This window comes from Manis pentadactyla, chromosome 18 (assembly GCF_030020395.1).
Source record: "Manis pentadactyla isolate mManPen7 chromosome 18, mManPen7.hap1, whole genome shotgun sequence".
In the NCBI taxonomy this organism is placed as follows: Eukaryota; Metazoa; Chordata; class Mammalia; order Pholidota; family Manidae; genus Manis; species Manis pentadactyla.
In genome coordinates this window covers 21,671,670-21,698,460 of record NC_080036.1, presented here as the reverse complement: position 1 = coordinate 21,698,460, position 26,791 = coordinate 21,671,670, and the positions used below count along the sequence as shown (strand labels likewise).

The 26,791-nt window shown below is 37.7% G+C and overlaps 1 long non-coding RNA gene across 1 annotated transcript in view; it reads right to left on the bottom strand.

Annotated features, from left to right (window-relative positions):
* The window catches only part of LOC130681487 (uncharacterized), a 137,762-nt gene that overhangs the window by 79,471 nt on the left and 31,500 nt on the right, over window positions 1-26,791 (bottom strand). Inside the window, exon 2 of the long non-coding RNA XR_008994667.1 lies at window positions 12,497-12,583. This is a non-coding gene — a long non-coding RNA (uncharacterized LOC130681487). The remainder of the gene's footprint in view (window positions 1-12,496; window positions 12,584-26,791) is intronic.

The following is a 26,791-nucleotide window of genomic DNA, read 5'->3' as shown; positions in this document are numbered from 1 at the left end:
CGGAAGGTTATCCAGAGCTATCTCGGGGCTCATTATACCATGATTATAATAAACTTACATTACGGTTTTGCCCCCTGCCCCCAAGGTTTAGGTACTCATGGATAAGCACCTGCATACTAGGATGACAGTTATATAACTTGAAACTGTCAATCAACATGTCAGTTGAATGACGAACACGGGGAGGAACTTTCCACAATTTTGAAAACCAACCCTAACTCTAATAGTGGAATTGCTTCTGGTTCCCAGACAGCCTGCTCTCCACCCTTCTGAGTGTGTACTTTTGCTTTGCTCAATAAACTCCTGCTGCTAAAGACTGTCTGTCTCTTGACTGAATTCTTCCCTTTGAGAAGACAGGACTGAGAAAACACAATGCACTCACCAGTAACATAGCCACTATAAAAAATGCAGGGCAGATATGTACAAGGAAAGAGTAGACCAGAAACATTTATGCAAATGAAAAGTGCTAGTTCCTAGGAAACTGTGGTGAAAAAAAAAAATGTCCTTACAGGACAGCTGATTTCAATCCTTTTTCACTATAGATATTGGGCTCAAGAGGTCAGTTTGTCTTCTTCGACTTACCTTAAAATAAAAAGATCAAGCAGGCTCTCATACCATCTATAACATAATATATCTAGCCAATAGGGGCTTTGGTGCAACATTAACTGGAACATTTCAGGTGCATGGGGAAATTTTACCAATAGTATATCCATAGTACACAAAACTACACAAAAACATGAACACATACTTCTTGTTGTACTACTTTCCTCTTCTCTTGTAACTTCCCTGTTAGAAGTCCCCCAAGACTGAATGCATAGTTTTGCCTGAGGTAGGTAGTCATTAAACTATGCAAAATAAAGAGAGAAGCCAGAAATACCCCAACTTACTTAACAAGACAGGGAGCAAGTGAAAACCATTAGAAATGAGCATGAAAAGGGAAAAATATCACTATAGCTGCCATCTTGTCCTAAGTCACAACCTCTTGATTCAACCCCAGTGCTTGGCAGGACAATGGACAATTTTTGAGAAGCTGTATTGAAGCCTGTATCCTTAAAACTGTGTGCAGTATAACTGTCTGTCTTTAATGTGGGAAAAGGGAAAAATAGCCCACTAGTCCAAATGTACAATTGCAATTTAGTACAACCCCCAAATTTGACAAAGATGAATGTTCTACAGTGTTACAGATTTTTCAACAGATGAGGGAAAAAAATGCCTTTATCTTTATGTAAATCTTAGACAGGAATGAGTGACATATTTGTAATAAATATTTGCTCATACAATTGGTTAAGGACTACTCAACTTGTGCATTAAATTCAGTTAGTAAAAATTCATCGATAGTCTGTTATAATTTGACAAACTCTAGTGTAAGGACTTCAGCAAAACCACAGAATGCTGCCTGCTTTATACTTCTCTACATCTTTTCAACTTCATGAGAAGTGACGCATTATAAACAGACATATTTATCTTCCAGCTAACCCCAAATGGATGGAATAAAGAACTTGACAGCAATTTTAAGTTTTTCTTTTTTCCTCCCCTAATCATTTATTGCAGAAGAAAAATAGCCCTACAAAAATGGATTTTTTACTGCATGCTCAATAAATCCTAGGTGCATTTCTCTTACTCTTTCCCACTGCAAACAAACATTCCTCTATCAAGATTAATATTAAATTCAGCCTAGGGCTGAGAAGCAGATTTGAGCAGTGACAAATTCCTTGCCCACAGACCTTGTATTTTTTCTGCTAAATTGTGAATTTCAAGCTTGCCCTCAAAATAGACACCCTGGAAAAGTCCTCCTGTGACTGGCTCTAAGTCAACCGTTTTGAACTCTTCGCCCACTGATCCAACTCAACCTTTTGATGTATTACTTGATCTTTCATACTTCTGATTTTTTGGCTTTCTGCAAAATTTAGATTGTTCAGTTGGAAGTCCATTCTAGAGTCTTGAAAGGAGAACAAGAATTAATATGAACTTCTATAGGTCAGTTGACCCCAAGTTTTGGATTTTATCAGTAAAATACATGTTTTTTTTTTTAAGTCAGAAGATGAAAATAAGATGCAGATTCAAACTGTGTTAAATAGAGACATACAATCACATAAAACCCTCTACCAACTACCATTTCTTTAATTTCAGGATAAAAATCTCAGAATAAAAGACCCTTTTAAAAAACACAATTTTTTTTCCCACCTCATTCTGTTGTAGATTCATTCTAGACGTACAATACACTCTGCTCTTGGGAATGATGTCACCAGGTAAAGAAAAGAGCCCTCTGCTCACACAGTTTTAAGTCAGGGACCAATAAACAAGGGCTGTGATCTCAGCAGTTTCTTTGTTAAATAAATGACAATTCTTTGGAATTTGGGCAAGAGGAATCTTTTTCCTTTCATCAGCTCATGTGTATTGAAATATCATCCTAGAGATCAAAGGAGATTTCAAAGTACCCCCACCTGGGTAAAAGAATGAATATTTTTACTATTAGATATACAACCTACTAGTAACTAGAAATTGGAGATGTAAACGTTCTTCAATTAAATTCTGATCATTGCCATCTGAGCTGCACAGAATTACTGTGGACATGTTAATTTATGAGTATTGCATTATGTTAACTATGGATCTAAAATACTGAATCACAACAAAGTCCTTTATGCATAGTAACTTGCCTTATTGAAAGGTACAATCCCATCTGCATGCTTGTATTCACATTTTGCCTTTGAAAAGATGACTTTCCTTTATTTTAATATTTGTCCTTGAAATCCTCATCATGACCTTGAATTTTTTAGGGGACAAACATTTTTTGGAGGCTTCCTATATTATTTTGTATTTGGACTATTTAAGCCAGGAGTAAGGCTTCCTCAAGAAAGTCATTGTAACAAGTTGGTCACATTTTATTCAAACTAAGTGAATTCTGGAAACATTTGCTCAATGTGAAGCCCTGGGGAGACCCCTTCCCTTGATTTTTACACCAATTGTTTTATTTGGAGAAAACAATTTCCCCTGTTTTCCATACTTTTATTTGAGAAACTATCTTAAATTTTCCCCACTCAAGAACTTCACCTTAGGGGTCAGCTTCTAGCCCAGGAACACTTTGCATAAGTGCGCTGATCTAGAAAGACTATAACCCTGCAAGTGCGTAACTGAGCATGTAGGAAGTAGGAATTTAATCACTGAGTTTTTGTTTATAGATTCTTTAATTAATTGGATTGCATGGCCCACACTAGACCTTCTCAACAATGACCGGATAATGTACATGCTAATTTATGTTGGGAATAGAGATGGATACATCCAGTCACTTTGGACACCTGCAGGGCCATAAAAATGCAGTAAGTGGTACAGATATCGTGTAAGACAATAAAGGATGGAGTGGGGTTGGGGGTCCTGGTGGATGCCTATTCCATTTCTAAATGGAGTATTTTTAGTACTCTAACCCTCCATTTTTGAGAGAGAGATCTTCCCTTTTAAATTTTTTTCTATTGTGCTAAACATCTTCTAGTACACTATATAATGAATTTATTTCTGTTTGTTCCTTGAGTCACTCCTCAACCCTTTGCCTCAGAATTAAACTACATCAAGAGCGGAGGGAATCAGGGGGATATTTGTTTATTTTATTCCCTTCTGAAAACATGAGATTTTGCATTTGTATTTTCAGCTATCAGAGCACTTAGCATCTCATAAGAAAATGTTCAGGTGAGAAATCTGGACAAATATGACACATATCTGGAAGAGGGTGTTTACCCAGCCCTGCTGTGTGACAAACATCAGGTTCTTCTAAACTGAGTTCCCATATGAACACACCAGAGTTTGAAATAGGAAGAAACATTCGCAAATGCAAAAGGCAGGTACTCGTCACTCTGGAAAAGGGTCTTTTTGCTTTGTGTTCTCTTGGCCTTGAAACTTGTTCTGAGTAACTCATTGTTGCACCACCACTGTGGAAAAAGTTTCTGGGCAGATGGCACCCCCAAAAATACAGAGTCAAAGACTTTATGATAGTTTTTAACTCACCGGTAAATTTTTGTCTCCCTCCTTCAGCTCCCACAAGATTTTGCTGTTTCCCTGTATCCATCTGCTATGTGTAGGCTGCCTAGAGCCCACTCCCCATGTGTGTCCCTGCTTGGTGTGAGAGCATAGGTGTCCCCATGTGGTGTGTGGCCCACACAGGCTTTGTATTTCAGAGCCCTTCTGAATCCACAAGGGCAATACATGCTTGCTGGGCAGGTGTGAGCAGGGGTGAGCAAGGGGAGAAAGAAGCAGTTTGCAATCTGGTGCTTTTACCTATGAAACCCAGACTAAAGGTACACTGAGTTTTGCAATCACAAGAAGGGGAAGACTACACCGACAGAAAACAGAACTCAAGTGGATTTCAAAAGGAGCCAAAACCATCCCTGAACCCAGGCAGATTTTTGACCCAGAGCCTCCCAGGATAAATGGAACTCTATTTCCCAGGGACCTTTGGAGCCATGAGCACTGAGAACATTCACTTGCTTTTACAACTGGAACACTGAGCTTACATCAAAATGACAACTTACTCTTTTGTAAATTTCTCTAAATTTCTAAGACCCAGGAGATTCATAGACAACTAGAGAATATGAAAAACCACTGAAACTTTTCTTTCTCATTTGGCTTACTACCCGTGAACCCAAACAATCCAGATTTCAAAAATATAAATAAAGAATATATTCTGGGTCTCAGCTAAGGCTTTGGAAACTATAAAAGGGAGTAAGGGAGTATGCTGTATGTTTCAAAAGCTTACATCTTGTCAATGTCAAAAAGTATTTATGTGTAAAGCTTTTATTCTTCTTTTGGGAGGACTGGGAAGATAGGATGGAAGTAAAATGAAACTGGCTTGCAAGCGTCAAAGTCACTAACATTTCTTGGGGAGGAGGGTGTGGGAAGGAACTAGAGCAATTCTTACCAATAATTTAATTTTTTCCCTGGCCATGACAGTATAACCAACTCATTGTTTTTAAAAGGACCATAACAGTGTTCCTTACCTCTGTGTTTTTTTGTACTTTGGTGGATTCCCATAAGCAAACATCTATTTATCTTCTAAATCTCAACCCTAGCCCTCCTCGCAATTTCTCCAGTTCGCACACACATCTCCCAGCTCTGACACCTTCTATGTTGGTCTCAGACCACACGTGAGAGAACAATGGCTAATTCCACTCTCCATTGGCTGGCTGGGACAGTCCCTGACACACATGTTCAGTAGAGGTTGGTCCCATGAATGCATGACACCATAGCCTTTAGTCAGACAAGACTGAGTTCAAATCTAGGCCTGAGCACATACAGGTGTGTGCTGGGAAATTATCTTCAACTTAGTTAAGCCTTTGTTTCATGAAATAAAAAAACACAAGATCCCCACAAGACCCAGTGAATCCTTGCAAAGCACCCAGCCCAGTTCCTTGGTATTTGTCAGGCATTCGTAAAAGTATATAGAAAATATAATAAACCTGCTAGCTTAGTTAGGATCCAGATATTCTACAGGACTTGCTTTAAGTCTGCAGTTCCCAAACTGTATGCCACAGGGACTCACAATGGTACCATAGCATATTTTAAATTTTCAGAGACACAGAGTCATCAGACATATACCTCACAAATATTACTATTAAGCTATTGGAATTCTAAATACTTACTAAGAGAACCTTTAGACATTTCTTTGAGCCTGGGGAACATGACGATATAACCAAGGCAATAAAGGTGCTACGAACTAAGAAAATTGGGAAACTGCTTAATTTTCCTTTTTTTTAAATAAAATATTACAGTACAGCTGGTAGAATCATTGTTCTCGTTTAAAGTTATCTTGACTGTTTTTGCCTTATGCTTTCCATATAAATTTCAGAATGAGCATGTCAAGTTCTAAGAAATACCTTAATAGGATTTTGATTAGAATTGCATGGTATTTATATATTAATTTGAAAATAATTGATCTCTTTATGAAAGCATGTCATTCAATCCATGAAATTGCATCATTCTCTCTGCATCATTCAATAATGCTTGTTTTTTCCTCCATGCTAGTCTAGTATATCATTTGTTAAAGTAATATCAATTTTTTTCCATTGTACTGGACTCAAAGAGAGCATCTTTGCTTTGCTCCTAACTTGAAAAAGAATGACTCTATGTTTCACTATTAGGTATAAGGTTTTTGTAGGGTTGAATTAGAGAATCTTTTTAAGTTAATTTTTTTACCTTCTGTACATTGTATGTGTGTGAATCTTGACTGGATATTGAATTTTAACAAATGCTTGTTTTGTGTACATTTAGGTATAGATAAGGTCTTATCCTTTACTTAATTTACATGGTGAATTGCATTCATATTTTTATTTTTTTTTAATGTTAATTATCCATGAGTTCTCATGATTAATCTAGCTTGGTCATAATGACCTTAAAAATAATAAAGTGATAGCTCCTGTTTGCTAGTATTTATTCAGGATTTCTGACTTTACATTCATGAGAGAAACTGCATAATAATCTTTTTATGCTGTTCCTTTTTAATTGGTGTCAAAGTTATTATTAGCTGCAGAAAATGATTTAAAGAGCCTCCCCTCTATTCTCATACTCTCTGAAATATTAAGTATAAGATGGAGATAATTTATTTCTTGATTTTTTCAAGAATTAACTCCCCAAATACCTGACCCAGCTGTCAATTTGGGAAATTAACTTTTATTTACCAATTAAAAAAAAAAGTTAATGGTTAAAGGTTAGTTCTGGTTTCCATTTCTCTCTGAAACACATTTTTGGTTACATTATATATATAACATGAGAATTGGATAAATAAATCAGAACTAGGGACTTTCTAGAAAATGACAATTTATCTCAGTTTTTAAATAATTAGTATGAATTCACCCATAGTTTTATCTTATTATCCACATTGTATCTCTAATTGTGATTCCCTCTTGGTTTATAATAGTTTATTCCTGCCTTTTCTGTCTTACTTAATTTCATCAGAATTGCCCATTTTACTGATCAATGCAAGTAAGCAAGAACCTCTAAACAAGAACCTCTGATTTTGAATGATTATCTTTGTGCTCTATTTTTCTTTTTTTAGGAGAGCAAGGTACAGGCTTTTATTTAGAGATAAAGTAAGAGGACAGAGCTCCTGGCTCACACCAGGAGGAGACAAGAGAGCCCCTGTGTTCTATTTTATTAATTTGTGTCCCTATGTTTTTTTCTTCCTTCTGACGTTGTTGGGTGCAGTATCTTTATTAAAAATTTTCTTGAGGTCAACAACTCATTCATTGTCTTTCTTTTCCAATATAAATATTGAAGACTTTGTTTATTTAATATTTAAGGTTAGGTAGATCCCCACAACTTTTGATGTGTTATTTTCATTATTTTCTAATTCTAATAATTATTTAATTTCTATGATGACTTCTTTGACCCATGAGTTATTTAGATGTGTGTTTCATGATTCCATGTGAATGGATTCTTTGGTTATTCTATTATCATTTTCGAACATCGTTATCAGACATTGGGGTCTGTATCATACTAATGCTGTATTACCTGGTCGAATTTGCTTTCTAGCCTGATATATGTGCTTAAGAAACACTGCCTTTTCATATCTTCTGCAATTTTTTTCAAATAGTTTGTGCATTCTTTTATCAATTTTAAGATCTCTTCATACAGTTCAGGTGTTTACATTCTCTGCTATCTGGGTTGTAAATTAATTTTTCCAAATAGTTTATTGATTTAACTAAAGTCATCTTTTACCAAAAATCATTTTTATCTAATATTTATAAAGTGAAATTTGTCTCTTTTCTTTTAATACTTATTGGATTCCATATTGCTTAAAGACTCCACCACGTTAACTGTACACATAAATTCTTATGTGTTCTTGTAGGATTTTTGTACATTTTTTTAGGGTAAGATCCAGGCTTGAGGAATAAATTTCATACACTTGTTTGTATTAAAAGACTTTAAGAAAAAATGCAAACAAACAAAGTTAGGTACAAAAGTGAATATATGTTAAAAATGTGAAAATAAATCACAACAAAATAAAAACTTTAATATGTTGACAAATACTCTGAACATCCCCCACATCCAGAAAGATGGCATAATATATTTTTACTGAATGATTGCTTAATGCATTTCTAATGCTTTTATTTTCCTCTAATTTTTGGTTTCATATTCTCTGATCATTTCTGTATATAACTGCAATTGTATAGCACTTTCCATAGAGGCAATAGAGAAAAATAAGTCTTTCCTTTAGTAAAGATGATTTAAAAATTGTTTAATTATTAACAGTTGGGCTTGTGTAAATCATATGAATTCAGACACAAGCACACTCAGTAAAAGACCACTGCATTATGATGATTTTTAAACAGGAAATCTGAAAAACCACATCTCACTCAACAAAGAAAAAGTACGTGGTGTATTTGTAATTGTAGACACGGTGTTCTCAATCCATTGCAGAGAGGGGGCAACTTCCCTTTTGACTAAATATCAATGAGAATTCCATCTGACCAACAAGGGTAGATGTCTGATGATTTGATGGTTTCCACGCATTCATTTCTGGCCCCTTATGTTCCAGACATTGTTCCTCCTCCACTTCCCTTGTTTTTCTGATGTCAGGCATGGTGGGACATGATAAGAATGTGGTGCAAGCCACGTCCCTGTATCCTGGTGAAGGAATGCTGAGCGGGTCAGTGTGGTGGGAAGTGCTAGAGTCCTGGAGGTTGCCCTGCACTGGGACGCTCACCAATAACTTAACTCAAAGTGATTACAAACCATGGACATACACCTGCCTCCACCTAAACTAAATTTATCCTTTATTCAACCTCGCCTCCACCAGATCCCATAAGCCTTTGTGTTTTTTCCCACCTGTTAAGAAGATGGAGGATGAAAAAGAAGAGTGGATAGGATGACCAACTCATCCCTATTTGGCAGATTTTAGCACTGAAAGTCCTACATCCCAGGAGCTCATTCAGTCCTGCGCAAGGAGGGGAAGCCTATAGCTCTAGTGGGAAAGAGACAGGGGTTGTAGCTGTTGGTGATGAAAATCACTTTTTGCAAACTTATGACCCTATGGACCCCCTGCTGGAACACTTCCTGGAGCTTTAGAAGCAACTTATACAAATGAGGGGCTCAAGTTCAATTCAGGGGCTGAAGCTAAAGTTCCAGTAGCTTCAGAGTAAATCTTCAGGTTTTTAATTTAATTCTTTAAATTTTTTAAGTCTAAGTGTTTACTATTTAAATCTAAGTGTTTAATTTATCTGAATTAATTTTCCTGGCTGTTGTGTTCCTCAGATGGTTTGTTATGTTTCTGTGTCAGTGTGGGGTCAATTGCAGAATTTATAGAATCTCCGGCTTGGCCTTAGTTCATTTACGTATCAATAGGTGCTTGCCGCTGTAGCCTCCTGCAGCCTGGGGCAAGGGGTAGACAGATCATGGCCATTCTCTCCTCCTCTGCATTCCTTGTACATAATTGGTCTGGTGTCCACCGGTCACCGGTCACCAAGGACCCACCAATGGAGTTCCTGCTGGAAGGGGCAGGTGGTAAGTAGAGAGCAGCCAGACAGCAGAGAGTGAGTGGCGGCTGGAGGAGATGGATGGGGCCGGGCCTGGCTGGCAGGTTCAAGTAAGCTGTGAGCAATAAAAAATGTTTTCCCCCAACCTATCCTTTCCCTTGACTTATTTCGGTTTCACCAGTTTCATAGGCGATTTGGCCTGGGCCAGGAACACTCTTCACCCCGGAGCTACAGTCAAGTCCCACCTTTGGAGCCCCTATTTGTCAGTCTCTGGGAGTGATGGGAGATGATGCAGTGTCTCCCCTGAAGCTACTAGAGTAGAAGCAGAAAAGCTGTCCACCTCCCCACTGAGGTTCCTGGGAAGTCCCAGCCTCAGGGAAGCCTAAGGCCTACTGCCTGCTCAGCCCCCTGTTCCGTATCTTGGTGTCGGGGTCTCTGAGGCTCATTTCCAGGAACTCATATAGTCTGTGAAAGAGGAAGAACTGGAGAAACTTTGTTTTCTGCTGTAAATCAAACAGATAACAAGCCACATACATGTGTACCTAACTATTGCTTTTCACCCTAGTGCATATGTGAGTGTGTATGTGTGTATAGACACGTTATGCATATATACCTATATATAAACTGATGATATTAGTCAACATATACACAATTATGTACACATAATTGGATCAATAAATAATATGAAGCTGGACAACAGAAATTATTCCTAAATATATTACACTCCTTATGTATAATTACACTGCCTTCTTTAGCAAAATTTGCATAGCTTGTTGGTAGCTTATATTTAAGAATATTTAATCTAATGCAAACAAAAGAAGACTATTTCTCAAACAAAATGAACAGCTATCTCCTGCCATTATCTGTAACACATTTCGCCTGAAGAGCCATCCTCAGAGCTGACATCTGAAACAGCCAGGGGAGAGATTTGTGTGAGTCCCCTCTTATTTACCTTCAGTTTTTTGATTTGACTGCTAGATAGCATATGCTTTCTTGGAGCTTCATCCAAATTGAAATTGGGGGTGTTATTTGCACTTGCAATGCTCAGGAGAGACTGAAACATAAATTCAAATGTCATCACACTCACTCACAATGGGCACTATATCTGGTGATGTGACCAGCTTTGGTCATCTGTCATGTCTTGATGGATCCGTCTGCCCAGAAATCCTCATTATGAATCAGAATGTTCCAGGAGAGCAAAGAACATCAAATGATTGATGGGGAATTTCACACAAGCACAGAGCAGGGGAAAGGGCATGGACTTGAAGATACCCACACCTGGGTTCTCATTTTGGCTCCAGTACTTAGGAGCTGTGTGGTTTCTTGAGGGCCCTCACTCTCTCTGTGCCTTTAGGTCCTCTTCTGTATCATGGAGATGATAAATTGGGTTGTCCTGAAGAATAAATGCTCTAGCTTGTCCCAAATATGATCTCACTTCACCTTCACAACCATTCTGCAAGACACGACTTTTAGCCTAGTTTCACCAACACGAAGACAGAGGCACCCAGGGTTGCATGCAGAAGTCACAATCCCAGTGGGAGGCTGTGCAGAATTCAACAGCAGGTCTCTGACTGCCCAGCCTCTTCCAGCCCTTCCACAACCCTGGGCCTCTCTCCTGACATGTTCCCTCTGAGATTCTACATGGTTGTAGGAGGCCATCTAGGGTTATGTCATTTTTACTACACATGCTTGCTTTTTCGGTTTTACTGATTTTTTTCCTTTAAATTATTTTTTAAACTATAAAAGTAAATACTTATCATGAAAAGTAAAAATTATACAATGACAAAAATCTTCCCACTCTAAGATGTATAGAAACACCTATGTAGCAAAAAAAGCAAAAAACATTTCCAGTCACTAGGCATCACAGTCACTGTATTCTAAGAGAGCCTGGGCAGAGAATACAGTCAGGCCTAAAGGTCTCTATAGCAGCCATGAAATCATACACAGAGAAAGAAATTCAAACAACAATCTAATCTAATGTTTTCATTCGACAGCCTGAGAAAACTGAGACACAGACACAGACCCATCCCAAACATTCATGGGGCCTAGAGCAAGAGTACAAATGGAGGCCCACATACTGCATGTCCACATATTAAGCTGTTATAAATCAAGTTAACAAGCTGTTAAAGAAAAATATATTCTACCCATCTTCACAAGCATAGCCTTCGGTTCAAATATAGGATTCTTGGACTTCTTGGAACAGTGGCTTTCAAACTTAGCATTCATCAGAATCACCCGAAGGACTTGTTCCCTCTGAGATTCTACATGGTTGTAGGAGGCCATCTAGGGTTATGTCATTTTTACTACACATGCCTGCTTTTCAGACAGTATAAGAACACAGTGACTTCTTGCTCCTGTCATAAACCTCTGCAGAAGTGCTGGGACACCACGATTTCTCTCCTGATAACACGGCAGCTGTGGCCAGGGCAGTATACCAAATACATTTACCTGCTGTTTCTATGACTTCACTATCATAGCAGGGGAGACACCAGAGCCACAAAAGACCTCACAGAACTGTTAGGAGCCCCCTGCAAAGCTGATGGAGTGCTTGATTAAATCAATCAATTAATTGAATACCTTTTGTACAGGTGGAGAAAACCTTCAAAGAGATGTAAATAAATTGCTAAACGGAACCCAAACTGGATGAAAAGGAATTCTAGAGTTCATTAAATAATTATCAACATCTCTCCCCACCCACCTCCATCCTTGTTTATCATAGATCTTAGAAATCTTAAAACATTAGACTATTTGGCCACTAAAATCTGATATTCCTAGAAATCATGTTTGTGTACTTTAAGTATAAAAATTAGGATGTTTGCTTTATTGGCAACACAGCGGACTTGTCCTTGTAGACCTGGGCTGGGCTATGAGCTTCGCTGTGTCTGGGCTGTCCCAACACAGACCAGTTACCTTACATCATTGGGGTATAGTTTCCCACTTATAAACAGTCTCAATGGTTTTATCTCACCAGGCTGTCCTGGGACATAAATAAATAAGCAGATGCATAGTTAATATCTAAGTAGTAGAAACCTCTGTCTTACCTGCAAAAATGGCTCCAGGGAAGGGTGGACATGGTGCAGGTGTGGTTTCACCTTGAGTTGGAGCAAGTGGAGAGGCTGGACTGTTTCCTGGAAAAAATAAGACACAGGCATTGAAGTCACATCAACCTGGATTCAAACTATGACTTTATTGCAAATGAGCAAGATTCTAAATTTACCTAAGACCCCCAAGGTATAAAGTGAGCTTAACACCTATGGAAGAGAGTTGTGGCTGTGACATTGAATGAGGAGCAGGAATGGCCGGGAATGGGGCAGACTGACAGAGAGAGGGGCGCTGGGGCAGGAGGAGCATTTGAAGACCCCCTCTCTCCCCTTTCAGGGTCTCATCCCAACACAAGCCTCAGAAAGCAGTGCTACGAGGAAGAGAAACGGTGGGGCCTCCACCATGTAAAGCTGTCACTTCTTTCCCTTTCTACTGCCACTTCTCTGTCCCTGGGACTTGTGCTGAGAACTTGAACTGTACAATTTCCTATCATTTAAGGAAGAAGGGCTATTCTTGAGTTTAAGGGGCAGCCACTTGGCAAACATGAAAGCCTCCAAGACATCCTTATAAGCTCCATGTCCACTGGGCGTGCGCCCCCTGCAGAGCTAACTGAGGCTTCATTCAAGTCCAGGCTGCTTGTGTCCTGTGGAGGCAATTAGAGAAGCTGCCCTTCAACTTGGGCTTTATTTTATCCTGGGATTGCTAGCGAGAGCTACAAACAGCACCCAGCAGGCAGCCACAGCATTGCCTGTTATCAGTGTTATTTTCGATTTCATTTATGTTTGGTTGCCTTAAATACTGGAGAAGCAGTTTTACTTAAAAGGCTGGGGCCCTGCACTCCCAGGTTTATCAGAATAAAGCAGAAGCTGAGCTGAGTAGTTTTAAGGGCACAGGGAAAACCACCATTTGGTGACAGAGGGTTTTGAATTACAGGGACAAAGATAGATGGGTTCTGCCTAAGACTTTAAACATCCACATAGGTGCATTGAAAATAACTGCCCCTATGGACTCCATCTGAACTCCCAAGCCTTTTGTTAGCAACATAAAACAAGCTTCTCCACAGTAGTCCTCATAGATTACAAGGATTAAACCACACAGATTGCATTTGGGATTCAACAGCACATTCTGAGAATGAAGAATGTTTATGTCTGCATGCTTTTCACTTGAGTGTTAGCAGGAGCATCTATCGGTTTTTGATGCTTTAATTTGGAAATGATAATAGTTATTTATTGAGTACTTTAATGTGCTAGGTAGGAACCATTTAAGGACTTGATATATAGCAGCATTTAATGGTCACAGAGCCTTATACAATACACAGTATTAAGGATGATGAAACAAACTCAGATAACTAACTTGCCCAAAATCAAGCTACTACTAATTAATGGAGATCCAGAGAAGGGATACTAGAAATTCCAGGTGACAGCAAAAGTTTCAACTAAAAAAAAATCAAGTCTTTTCCATCAGGCCACACTTCCAATATATGTAAAAAAATATATTTCCATATTTTTCCAAGTATAAGATGACATCAGTTCAAAGATGCTCCTTTATGTATCACAAAGGGAGAAAAATTTGACCATTAAAGAGACAATTCCAATATACATTTTGATTTCAGAGATGTAAAAATATACAGGGAAAAATAACCTTTTAAGATCCATGAAAAACAGTCATTTAAAAGTGAGGCTAAAATGTAGGGAGCAGAGATATAATGTGAAGGCCCAGCCTGAGGGCAAATTTATGGTATCCAAGGCATATTCTCAGTATATCTTTCTACAAAGCTGAGGATAACATTTGGGAAGGAGGGGGTGGATTTTCATTTGTTGCTGTTTGGGGATTTTACGGGCAGGTGGCAGTGCAGGCCACTGGATATGGCCTTTGGCCCTCTTGGGACCAGGATTCGCAGGAGGACCTGAAGCTGATGGGAAACTTGTTTTCACAGCTTTAATTTCTATTCCCACTTCTGTGCTGCTTCAAACCTCAGAATTATTTCCACCCCGTTTTCCTCTTGTCTTTTTCTCCTTTCTGGCCTCTTCTTTCTCCTTATTAACTATTTTTTCTACTCACTTTGCCAAAGTCCAAAACAAGTAGACTTGAAATGGTAACAAATGCATCCTTCTTTTCCCTCAAAAATCAAATCACAAGTTCAGGAATTAGCTAAAGAGAAGGAAGCTGGTGTCTTGATTTATTCTGTTATTCTATGATATTCTGGTGTCTAGATTAGGTTATACAGAGAATAATCTAGATATAATCTCAAAATAAGGATTATTCTACCTAGAAAATATTCTTCTTGCTCAGCTGGTGATGGAGTCTATTTGTATCACTTTCCTTCTAGAATCTTCAACTATGTCCCCCAGGCCCATAGGATGAAGTCTGGGCATGAAAATGTAATCCTAGACTATGTCTCCCACCTCCTTATGTACCACCTATTCCAGGGTCCAGACACCGAAGACCACCAGGCCTCTCTCTGAAATGTTCTTCTCCCTGTTGTCCACCCATAAAACATGCTCATTCTCCAAAACTAAGATCAAGTTCCAAAATGAAGCCCTTTCTCACTTAAACCTCTTTGTCCTCCCATACAGTCTTAGCAGCAATTGATACTTGAATGAATAATTGAATGTCTCTTTTCTAAAATATACCAGAACTGATGCTCCCTAGAGAAGTTATTTTTAACTTTGGCCCATTAAAATCTGGAAAGCTTTTAAAACTCCTGATATTCAGAGCCCAGCCCAGACCAACGAAATCAGAACTTCTGGGCAGGATGGCCAAGCACTGGTAGCTTTTAAAGAGCCCCAGGTGACCTTCAGGTGCAAACAGAGTTGAGAATCACCTCTATGGTAATGGTTCCCAGTGTGTGGTCCTAAAACCAGTAGTATCAACATTACTCTCTTCTTATTTGAAATAAAAATTCCTTGGACCAACCCCAAACTATAGAATCAGAAATGAGAGTGAGAATGACATCTGTGTTTTAACAAGCCTTTCAGGTGGTATAAATGGTGGAAGTGTGAAAGGTACCATCTTTGGGGTTTATTTTAAATAAGTCTGTATAGATGTGTGCAAATGAATCCCACCTTCCCTGTTTCTGATTTGATTCTGGTCCCTATTTCTTCTATATGGCCATGCTTACAGACAAACAACAAGCCCATTGTAGTTGAAGAATTTTTTGTAATTGTCTTTCCAGTGGGTTTCAGCCACAGGCATGTTCACTATGGATTCACTGAGACCAAGAAACGACAATGTAATGTTCTTGGGGTAAAATGTTTATACCAGCTATATTCTCCTGGTGGTAGGTCAAGCACTAGAATCATGTCTGCATACAGAATCCTCCTCTGTCTCTGCCAGCACCCAGAGCACTGGGCAGAGCCCTTTATATAGTGACTTAGTCAATAATAGTTATTGCCTACTGGTGTGGCAGCATTAGCCTAGCAGTAGGCTAATTACATCAAGTAGTTTAGGTTCAGGTGAGGATCCTGGCCATAGGAACTTCCATTTTCTCCACACTAATCCAGTTTAGTCCTGGGAGCAACATCAATTTGTAGTAAAATAGCTTGAGGAGATATTTTACATGTTTTTTCAATCTTTAAAACAACCAGGAAAGTACTGTCCTCATGGCTATTTTTCAAAGTTTGGAATAAAAATGGGCAAAAACTAACATGTGTTGACCTTTTACCACTTACCAGATGTTATACGAATACCAAGTGCTTAATGCATAAGTAATTAATTAATAATTAATTAAATAAACTCAACCCTTCTAAGAGTTAAGAGTTAAGTATACTATGGCATTCATTCCACAGATGAGGAAAGAAAGGCTGGAGAAAAATATGTGGAGTCCCAGGGGGAGGAACAGAGATTTGAACCCACCTCTGTCCTTATACCAGGTTGTTCTCCAGGATTTTCATGGTCCCTCCTATTGCTATTTTGCGTATATACATGCAGCTTTAGAGTGAAGAAAATCTGGCTCTCTGGGGAACTCCTGGCTAGTGTCTGAACAAAGGTTGCCACTTTAAGCATAGATACGCATGCTGTTTCCTGTTCATTCGAAGTGGTGTACATTTAAGGGCTGTCTTTTTTCCAAAGACTTTGCAAAGAGGTACAGCCTCAGTGCACACAGGGTTGGGAGGGAGTTTTCTTCTGTGATGCTTACATTCTCTTAAACTCACACCCTTTGTTCTTAACCTGTGGTCTGAATTCTTGGAGCCGTTATTAAAATGGTTCCTTTTTGTATTATGAATATAACTAAAGTTGTATCAAGCACCGTAGGAGGCTCTGTGGGGAAACAGATAGGGACCCTGCTTACCTTCAAGGTAGATATTAAATATATATTTAAATATTTTAGATATACTTAATATATATAAATTATATTAGATTTCATATAATTATATACTTCATATAATTATTATTATATTAAATTGTTTTATAGCACATATAATTAATATATTATAATTAATAAAATAACTATCTAAAACACATTAAATACATTAAATATATTTTATATATAAATATAATATGTACATGTAATACATTAAGTATATTTTATATATTATATTAATTATAATATGCTATTAATCATATATAATTATAATTAATATATAATTAACTATAATTAAATATGCTAATTAAACATTAGCGATCACATAAATATATTTGTTAAATATCAAGTAAATTTAATTAAATATAAGTAAAATTAGATATATAATACAAATATAAATATATTTAATGTATTTAAAATATTTTAATATAATTAAATGTATTTTATATATTTTAAGTGTTTATATATATTTTATATAAAAATGTATATAATACACCAATCAATGAAGAAACTACGCTTAGACGCTATGAATGTGTGCTCCAGGGTGACAGACATGACAGGAAGAGCCAAGGAGTACCTCTATGGGGTAGACTGTATATTATATGCCTGTGTCTGTGTCTCTGTCTTAAGTAGTCTAACAGCAAGTTCTCTGTATCTATGTTTCTCTATTAAGAGTCAGTTCTTAGTCATGTTGCAGAACTGATACAGATGTTATTGACTTTGGAAATAGACTAAGTCTTTGCAGATTCAGAGAAGTTGGCCCAAGCAAACCCAAGGTTGTATTTCTATGCCAGAATGCCTCAAGTATAAAACCTCTTTCTGTGGGTAATGGCCAGTAAACACATCTTCAGCAATTACAGCCAGAAGAGAAATTTCCATGAGACTTCTGCGGGCAGTTAAGAGTCTGATCCAGCCCGCTAACGGCAAGCCATTCGCATGGTGGGATGCTCACAGAAGCAGAAAGGCTGAGTACCGGAGTAGCAGGCTGAGTACCAGAGTACACAGCAAACTGTCCGGCACTTTCTGGGACCCAGCATGCCCGGTGAAGCTCATTCACATAAGAGGGCAGCCTTAAATTTGAAATCCAAGCTGTGAAGTAAAATACAACACCAGAGAGGGGCTTCCTGTTCTTGGCTATGGGAGCTCGGGTATTCAACTACACACTCCAGTTGGAAACAGGTGAAGAAGCCAGACAAAGTATTCATTTTAATTATTTAAAGTATGAGAGAGCTTATTAAGACAGTGAGGAATTACTAAGCTAATATGACAGAGAAACTACTTATACAGATAGATAGGCAAACTTGGAAGAAACGTTTGCTCTGTGGCCATTTGTCGACCCAGGAAAATTTGAGTTTTCCTTTTTTTTTCATTGACATATAGTTGACATAATATTATGTTAGTTTCCAGTGTACAATATAGTGCTTTGACATTTATATACATTATGAAATGCTCACCATGAAAGTTTAGTCTCCATCTGTCACTGTACAAAGTTATTACAACATTTTGGCTATATTTCCTAAGCTGTACTTTTTATCCCTGAAATTTATATATTTATAAACAGAAACTTGTTCCTCTTTATCTCTTGCAACTATTTTTCCTATGTTTATTGCAACATTATTTACATCAGCCAAGGTATGGAAGCAACCTAAGTGTATGTCAACAGATAAATGGAAAAAAAGATGTGGTATATGTACACAATGGACGTTATCAGCCATAAAAAGGAATGAAATCTTGCCATATACAACAACACGGATAGACTTCAAAGATATTAAGCAAAGTGAAATAAGTCAGAGAAACACAAATACAATATGAGTCCACTTATATGTGAAATCTAAAGAACAAAACCCCAGGAATACACTCATATATAAAGAGAACAAACTGGTGGTTGCCAGATGGGAGGGGAGAGGTGGATAGAAAAATAGTTTTCTCTCAACAGCCTATGCAACAAGACAGGTGAAGATGAAGTGGCTGGCAAGGTCTCCTTTCAGAGTAACAGAACTGTTCTAAAATGCGATCATGATGATGGTTGTATAATTCTTCATATATGCTACAATTCATTGAATTGTACACTTAAAATGGATTTACATTCTAGTATGTTGTATCTCAATAAAGGTATTAAAAAAAACCTTCAATGGCTAGGCTTACCACCAACAGAACACAAGTGCATTTCAGGGAAATTTTAGCCTAGGTACACCTGGGAGGTACTGCAGAGTGGGCTCCAGTCCACTGCAATGAAGTGAGCATTGCAATAAAGCAAGTAAAATGAGTAAAATGAATTTTGTGGTTTCCCAGTGCATGTAAGAGTTATGTTTATACTATACTATAGTGTATTAAGTGTGCTATAGCATTATGTTGAAAAAAATCAAAGCATACACATTAATTAAAAATACTTCATCACTACAAAATGCTAATCATCATCTGAGCTTTCGGTGAGTTGTGATCTTTTTGCTGATGGAGGATCTTCCATCCATGTTGATGGCTGCTGACTGATCAGGGTGGTGGTTGCTGATGTGGGGGTGGCTCTGGCAATTTCTCAAAGAAAGACACCACAAAATTTGCCACGTCAATTGATGACTCCATGGATGAACAATTTCTCTGCATTATTCAATGCTGTCTGATAGCACTTCACCATAGTAGAACTTCATTCCAAGTTGGAGTCAATTTTGGATTGACTGACCTACTGCTCAGAAGAAAATATTCCTTTCAGAACATCAGGTGACAATGCACGTGGTCACCCAAGAGCTCTGATGGGAGATGGACAATGAGATTCATGTTGTTTTCATGCCTGGTGACATTTATTCTGCAACCCATGGATCAAGGAGTGATTTCAGCTTTGAAGAACTTTTCCTTTGCATTCACAGCAGAGACAACTGTTTGGTACAAAAGGCCTGGCTTTTGGTTCATCTTGGCTTTCAATATGCCTTCTTCAGTAAGCTTAATCATTTCCAGCTTTTGTTTTACAGTGGGAGATGTGTAACTCTTCCTTTCACTTAGGAGCCATTGTAGGGATATTAATTGCCCTAATTTCAAAGATTTGTGTCTCAGGGCACAGGGAGGCCAGAGGAGAGTGAGACAGACAGAGGAACAGCTGTTCAGCCAAGCAGTCAGAACATGGAACATTTATCGATTAAGATCTTATATGGGAGTGGTTTGTGGCACCCCCAAACACACTAGTGCAAAGATCACAGATCACCATAATAAATAGAACAATAATTAAAATAATAATTTGAAATATTGAGAAAATTATCAAAATGTGACAGAAACATGAAGTGAGCAAATGCTGCTAGAAAAACGGTGCCAGTATATTTGCTAGATGTGGGGTTGCCACAAACCTTCAATTTATAAAATCTTCAATATCTGTAAAGTGCAATAAGTAATGCATGATAAAACAAGGTACAATTGTAAATAAGAATTAAAAGAACACAGGGAGACCAAAATAAGGAAATACAGAAGGGTGAGTAAAAGACAGAGCATAGTGTAAAGGGTTCCAATATATCCTCAATGAGAAATGTCATATAGAAAAGATATTCAGAAGGGGTAGAGACAATATGTGAAGAGAAAATGGCTGAGAATTTCCCAGAACTGATGAGTGATTCTAATATACAGATGTAAGAAGACCAATAAATCATAAACAGTTTAATATTTTTTAATCCACATTTAGATACTTCATATTTCTGGAGAAATTCTTAAAAGCAGCTAGAGAAAAAAATTAATTACCTTCAAAAAATACCAAGTAGTATGAGAACAGCAGAAACCAGAAAACAATAGAATGTTTTCACTGTGTTTTAAGAAAATGTCAAGCAATATAAAATTTGGACCTACAAAAAATACCTTTCATGAATGAAAATGGTACTTACTGGGAAAAATTTATCGGGTCTCCTGTATGTGCAGTTTTTGCTGGGAAAATGCCAAACATCAAAATCTGAGTCCAAAGAATAGATTATTATTTATGTAAAGTCACAAGGAAAATAATCATAACATCTCAGCATATACTGATGGATCTCATATCCAGTTTTTCCAAGAACATGCTAAAGAATTAAACAGCAAATGGATTTTTTAATATTTTAATTGAAAAAGCAAATGCACATCGCAATCTATTCTATTACATATGTGTGCTTTCATAGATAAACACTTCAAAGCAGTCTTTGACTTAGGAAGTTTATCCTTCATTCCCTGCCATAAGAGACTTGGGGTGAGGTGGCTTAACAACATTACATCCATGTAAATGTTTAATAAGGGCACATTACATAACAAGGGAAAGATTATTTGTCTTTACTGAGTCATTGATTCAAGGTAGGTCATGTTTATCTCTGTGAGTGGCTCTGACTCTAAGTAAATACATAGATAGAGAAATTAAGAGATAATAGAGAATCAATTTAAAAGGTACTGTAAAAGTAGAGAGAGGGGTAGAAACAAAACTGCATAGATTAAAAAAATGTCAAAATGGAAGCAGTTGGTAATCAAGGGTAAGCCACAGAAGAGAAGAACTTTGCTGAATCTTGAAGTTCTGTAGGACTTAGTCATTGATAAGGACTATGAATCACCTTCCAGAGAGGGGATTGTTGGATAAAGGCATGGAGGTAGGGATGGAAGAATGGTGATGGCTAGGGAATCATTACATGTCTGCTCTACTTGCCTGTACAACAGATATATTTTTAAAGAATAATTGTTGTGTTAGACAGGAAAATAGATATGAGTGGGTTGGAGAGAGAATAAGCCCAGTAAAGCCCATTAGAAGGGACTCAGAGTTTATTAGCTGAAGCTCCAAAGACCAGGAGTAACTCAGAATGTCCAAACATTCCCCAGATAAAGTATCCCAGAACGGCTCATGTCTTCTTGGCATCAATTAAATCATGCCATTGTAAGATTTACTTTAGCCTGCTAAAAGGCCCAGCTTATTCTTTAACTTAACCTATATGCTGTCTTTTTTCTTCCTCCTAAAGCCCCTAATCAAGTAATTTGCAACCTGGGCAGGAGACAAGCACCATGATTAATTTTCCAAACAAGCCCAGATATAAACAGCATAGTAAAAACAGAAAAGATTCCATCTTAAAGATAAGATTGCATTTTAAAACCCAAGAAGTTAAGAAGTAAGATTCTTAACATATTCTTCAGCAAACAGACAATAACTCAGCCCACCTTGGGGGCAGGGCAGGTGGTCTTGATTGATATGTTCCCAGAGGGAAGTTGCTATCCTGGGGAGGAACTGGATCAGTAAATTTCTTCTGTTAAGCTAATTTTTCAGAATAACCTAGAAGACTGATTATAGAAGAGACTTAAGGTCCCTTATCAAAGAAAAACATCTTAAGATCACTTGACAAATCTACATCCCAGCCCTTTGTCATATTCCTGAAAAATCCTTAGAAGGGGGAACCCCAAACCTTTCAGGTGCACCTGCTCTCTGAGGATGCCCATACTTTCTCTCTCTTTAACTGCATAATATTTAATAAAACTTTTACTCTGCTTCTCTGCTGGGTCTGTGCCCTTCTATTCTTTGTTGCTGCAGGGACAAGGACTGAGGAAAATAAACAAGGAAAAATAAATCAAGGAAAAGAAGAGTTGCAATGCATCAGTTAATAAAAAACATTTTAAAATAGAGTTAAAAATAACACAAGAGAATCTCAGAGGAGGTTACTGAAATGAGGCTAGAAAATGGTGAAATTTAAGTATTGGTGGATGACGTCATTGAGTCACTGTGGTGGTCACAGTTGACAATATGCTTTGTGAAGTGTTTCCTATACTACTTATCCAAATGCACTGTTACAGTCCCCTTCCCTGAATGCTCTTCACAACTCTTACCCTGTTTCTTTCTTCATTTTTCTGTCTTTTATGCTCCCCATCAGAAATGCCAATTACAAAATATCCTAAGAAGAAAAGACCCTTAGGGTTATACTTCTGGGAAGATTGATCTCTATGAACTTTCTTTCAAAAAATCTTTAACTCTAATTTTCAATTGTCAAATCAATTTTAGTCATTTGAATTTCCTACCTCAAAAAGAGTAAACAGAAGGCAAAGAGTAAATCAAAACCTGAGAGGGTAGGATGAAATCAGGATCTCAAAGAGGTATCTTTATTTCTAGGTTCATAGCAGCACTATTTACAATAGCTAGCGAAGCGAGAGAAAGAAACTCAAATGTTCATTGATGGATGAGTGGGTAAAGAAAATATAGTAAGTATATATAATGCAATATTATTCAGTCTTAAAAAAGAAGGAAACCCTGTCACATGCTACAATATGGATGAACCTCGAGGACATTAATCTAAGTGAAATAAGCCCATCACAAAAAGACAAATATTGCATGATTCCACTTATATGAGATATCTAAAATTGTCAAACTCATTGAAACAAAAAGTATAATTGTGGTTGTCAGAGGCTGAGAAGTGGGCGACAGGAGGCACTGTTGTTCAATAGTTCTATAGAGTATCTAACTTGCCAGATTAAAATGTTGAGAGATCCATTGCTTAACTGTGTAGTAAAAGTAGTTAAGATGGTAAATTTTATGTAATGCGTTTTTTGCCGCAGTTGAAAAAACAAATTTAAAGAATGAACGTGAGGTTTGGGATTTGAGTGGTGGGGACTTAAACCTTAGCTCTGTCTTTGACAAATGACTTCAACTTTCTGTGTTTCAGTTTTCTTATTTATTGAAGGACCTCATCTAATAAATCTTTAAAGGTTCCTTCCCATTTTAAAATCCATTTGCATTGTATTTATAATGACAATAACCTAGCCATTGACTCTGAATAAGACATAGTCCTTTATGGTACAAAATTTTGACCTCCTTATCTTCCAAAAATATTCCTTTACTGTACCTAGTCAATAATATCAGAGATAATCAATTCATACTTGATGCTTAGTGATCAGCATCTCACTAAGTAATTCATCCCGGAACATCTTTGAAAGAAGGCAATGTGTACTTCAAGCTAATTATTCAACAGTATATTGTGCTCATTATAGTTTTGATCATTAATATTTATTGTACATGGGAAAATTGGAGGTCACTGGAATAAAATAATAAATTTCGAAATGATCCTAATGTTAGATGAAGATAGTCAGAATATAGGACATGATAGAGACATGGAAGGTAGGGATAGAGATGAGAAATGCTGAGAGGGAAACTTGGTGGATGTTGGGCACATAAAAGTATTGAAAGCTTCAATAGAGGGATTGGGGTAACAATGATTTAAATAATATTCGTAGGAAGGATGGTGCCTATGTTGAAATACATAGGAGACAGATTAGGTCCAGAGAAAAAGAGAAAAAGAAACATCTTGATGAGACTGACGAGTTCTTTCAGTTAGAGTGTTTGAAGAGAGAGAAGAGCAGCCGGTCTTGGGCTGAGCCTTGAAGCAGAGCGGCAGGTGGTCAAAAGCGTCACAGTTGGAACTGGTGCCTTAGGTGTCAGTTTAATCAGCAAGGGAGTTAATGAATAAGGAAGAAGAGGCGGAGAGAAGGCTGTAAACAAGAAGAAGGAGGAAGTGGAAGAGAGAGAGGAATGTGGCCAAGGAGGCAGAGGGTGGGGAAGAAGAGTTCCCTGCCCCAGGAGCAGAGGAAGGTGCTGGCTTGGAAGTGCTGGTTAATGATGGCCTTGTGGCAGATACGTGCAGGAAGGAGAATGTCAAAGCGGTAAAATTCCAGAAAAGGGAGGAAGGAAAAGATTTCTAGGCCCGGATGAGAAAAATAGCCTTGGAAATGGAGGAGGGAGAGATGAGAGAATGAGTGAGGAAGAAAGTTTATTGTTTGGATTTTTTGTGGCTATAAACCACAACAAAAGAATTTGGCTGACTCAAACAAAAAGGTATTCATTTGGAAGGCTTTGGGGCGATGATCAAAATTCACAGGAAGACCAGATACCTTGACTTAGAAGAAGGGCTGAACCAAGGGAGGCTGGGCCCCAAGATGACAGGTATATTCAAATATAACATGAATTTAGGTAAGGCCCCTACTGCTGGCACTACAACCACTGGACACTCAAACTGAGAACACAGGGGTCACCCTGCCACATCTACTGTCAACTTGAAGCTGTGAAACTCCCATTTGTTCTCCCAAGATTCAAAAGCCTGGTAGCCAGTGTCTTACTGGTTAAATCTCAGTCATCTGCCCACTCCTCCAGAGCCATGACTTGACTCTTCTGCTTTGAAAGGCAGAACCTGGGCATAAAGTATGATGTAAAGTATGAACTTACGTCCCACAAGGACACCCACTACAGACATTCCTGCAAAGAATAAGGCTCTTACTATTCTTACCATTCAGAGTAGCCAAAATAAGAGATACATGAGCATCACACCCCACCTTGCTGTTTTCAGCAAAACCAAAACAAAACACACAATTCAACAGGCTTCTGCCTAACATAAAACAAATTCACCCACGTATGGTGGAAAATATTCAATTCCCCAAACCAAGCTAATAAAATTTCTCTACCTCATTTGAGCTCCAGTCCCAAGACCTCTGACACCTATTTCTTTTTTAGTTCTGTAGCAATCTTATTCTGATATATTGCAAACTGCAAAATAATTACAAAGTCAGACAACCAGTGCATATGCAATCTTGGTGGTAAGAGAAGAAATAAGGAAATTTGTTAAAACATTTACATGACACAATAAGGAAGGAAACTCGGTAATAGCTTTAGTTGCCTTTCTGTAACAGATCTTTCTGTAACAATATCTCTGTTGGTGATATTGGTGGCTTCCATATACCACAGCCCAGTCCACATCTACTTTGCCTTCTGCCAGCACTTTGGCATCTGGGGTGAATAATCCTTGAGGTGACCCAAAATGTCATAGATGAATAGCAGCTCTTAACGATCCTGCAAATGTAGGGTTACAATCTTCTTTCAACTGTCTTTCACTTTCTCTTTCTTTTAAAAAAAGTATGTTTATATATTGGACAAGAACAGACAGGAGTTTACTTGATAGTAAATCAACCCTAGTATATAATCACAAAATGATGCCCTCCACCACATTAGAAGATTTTTAATTATCAACCTGCCTGTTCTTGATTTCTTCCTGGGGGTTTAAAATAGTAAAATGATAGGTAATTCAAATCTCCACTTAAATCTTATACAAGTGGACCAAACTGTATTATTATCAAAATTAATATTTCTTAACAAAATATGGGTTAAGAACAAATCAAAATAACTCCATAGCCTTAAATCAAACTCCAGGATTACCTCTGTCAATAATGAGTAATATTTACCTTTTTATGATTAAACCATTTTCCATTCAAGAAATATTTCCTGTTTGAGATTCTTATGCCATGTGCAAATATTATGGGGTAAATTATGTCCTCCCAAACTTCATATGTTGAAGTCTTAACCCCTCAGGACCACAGAACATGAATGTATGTGGAGATTAAACCTTCTAAAGAGTGATTAAGCTAAAATGAGCTATTAGGATGGGCCTAGTCCAGTCTGACTGATGTCATTAGAAAAACAGGACCTTTGAATACATGAAGAGACCCCAGGGGTGTGTGCACAGAGAGTGAGAAGGTGCCCATCTGTAAGCCAAGGCCAGAGGTCTTTGAAGAAACCAAATCTGCCACCACTTTGATCTTGGACTTCAGCCTCCAGAACTAGGAGAAAATAAATGTAATTAGTTGAGTCCCCAGGTCTTTGGTACGTTATGATGGACACCCTAGCAAACTCACCCAGCAACCAATTCAAGGAAACCAACAAAATTATTAGTAAAGAAAAAAATGTGTGAATTTCTGTCTGCTTTCATTGGTAATTTAAATATTTTTCACATATCATAAATGTACAAATTTTGTAATTCCTGGTAGGGAAGCATACTTGAAAAGTACAGAGGCAAATCAATTGTAAAATGTTTCTACTGCATTGGGGCAGGCAGTGAGGGTCATCTTCGATGGCCCCCAACTCGATTAGGGGGCCAGACGTTTGGTGGTTGTGTTATTGTGACCTTCATTAAGTGATCTGAGTTCTTGTGTTTTTTTTTTTTTCTCAGCAAATGTTTTATTCATTTAAAAGCCGTTAGTTTTA